Below are 2,223 nucleotides of genomic sequence, written 5' to 3'. Positions count from 1 at the left end.
AACGGGAGAGGCCACAACAGTGAGAGGCCCGCGTACCGCAAAAAATAAATAAATAAATAAAATAAAATAAAATAAAAAGGTGGTGGGGGACTTCCCTGGTGGCACAGTCGTTAAGAATCCACCTGCCAGGCTTCCCTGGTGGCGCAGTGGTTGCGCGTCCGCCTGCCGATGCAGGGGAACCGGGTTCGCGCCCCGGTCTGGGAGGATCCCACGTGCCGCGGAGCAGCTGGGCCCGTGAGCCATGGCCGCTGGGCCTGCGCGTCCGGAGCCTGGGCCCCGCAACGGGAGAGGCCGCAGCAGAGGGAGGCCCGCATACCACAAAAAAAAAAAAAAAAAAAAAAGAATCCACCTGCCAATGCAGGGGACACGGGTTCGAGCCCTGGTCCGGGGAGATCCCACATGCCTCAGAGCAACGAAGCCCACGCGCCACAACTAATGAAGCCCGCGTGCCTAGAGCCCGTGCTACGCAACAAGAGAAGCCACCGCAATGAGAAGCCCATGCACCGCAACAAGGAGTAGCTCCTGCTTGCCACAACTAGAGAAAGCCCATGTGCAGCAACTAAGACCCAATGCAGCCAAATAAATAAGTAAATAAATAAACTTATATTTAAAAAAAGGTGTTGGGTATAACATATAAAAAGCTCCTACAAAACAAAAATGAAATGACTATCGACTCAATAGAAAAGTACAAATGGAAACTAAATATAAATGTCTTTTAAACATATGGAAATATACTCATCCTCATTCATAATAAAATTAATTCTAATTGAGTCACTCAGATACCTTTTATTACTTACTGGATTGGTAAAAAAACAATTGATTGAAAACTCTTAGAATAGGCATGAATATGGGTAAATAGGAATTGTCATACATTACCAGAATATATAAATTGGTACAGTTCCTACTGAGGGCAATTTGGCAGTGTCTACCAAAATCCCATATGTATATACCCTTTGACTCAGCATAGGAATTTATCCTACAGTTTTAGTTGCAGGTGTGCAAAATGATGTATATACAAGGTTTTTCACTGAAGCAGTGTTTGAAAGAAAGAATAAAAATCTGAAAAGTTAAATGTCTATCAACAAGGCCCTAGTTGAATAAATTGTAAGACACCATAGTGGAGTACTATGCAGCTGTAGAAAAGAATGAGAAATATCTTTGTGTGATATGGAAAGTAGTGATATGGAAATCTCTCCAAGACATATTGCTGTTTGAAAAAAAGCAAGATGCCAAGCAGTGTTAATAGTAGATACCATTTCTATACAAAAGGAGGGAGATACTATGTATTTGTATTATCTTGTAAATGCATTAGCAATATCTTAAAGGAGATTCAAGAAACTAGTAACTGGTTATCTGTCATGAAAGGTAAAGGTGGGAAAGATAGATTTCATGGTATTTTTTCGAAACTTTGGTATTTAAACTCAATGAATTAAAAAAATTAAGTACAATATTTTTTTGCTGTTTTACTTATTTATGTATTTATTTTTATTCAAACAGAAAGTCACAAAAATTACCGTCATCCTCATCAGTTCACTCAGTCCCATGTAATTAATTTTTTTTTCATCTTGATCTTTTGTTAGCACTTTTATGAATTCATCAGTTTTCCATTAGAGTTCTGAAAATGCTTATTCATTTAGTTCAGCAGTATAGTCAGTTACCAGAAACCTGTACTTGTCAGTCTTTTCCATGAATTCCTTGAAGATGAAACTCTTTTGTAGGAACATTTTTGCAAAAGCATCAGAGTATACCCAGAGCTGTCTGTAAATGACAAAGACTTGTGAATGACAAAAGACTTAGAAATGACCACGGTTAAAGATTTGATGACAGTTCATAATAATGCAATTGACAAAGAAATTTAGTTATTTCTGAGATATACATTTTAAAATAATAACTACAATTATGACTTATAACATTATACCAGAACATACAAGATTTTTAGGAATTTCATGTAATGTCTGAAACATTTATATTAACATATTTCCATATAAATAACCCAAAGAAAGTTTAGTATTAGTTTTTTTTTTGAATTTCATTTTATTTACTTTTTTATACAGCAGGTTCTTATTAGTCATGAATTTTATACACATCAGTGTATACATGTCAATTCCAATCATCCAATTCATCACACCACCATCCTCACCCCCCCACGGCTTTCCCCCTTTGGTGTCCATACGTTTGCTCTCTACATCTGTGTCTCGACTTCTGCCCTGCGAACCGGGTCAT

This window comes from Physeter macrocephalus, chromosome 18, assembly GCF_002837175.3.
Source record: "Physeter macrocephalus isolate SW-GA chromosome 18, ASM283717v5, whole genome shotgun sequence".
Lineage (NCBI taxonomy): Eukaryota > Metazoa > Chordata > Mammalia > Artiodactyla > Physeteridae > Physeter > Physeter macrocephalus.
The sequence above is the reverse complement of the archived record's forward strand: the minus strand, read 5'-3'. Positions refer to the sequence as shown.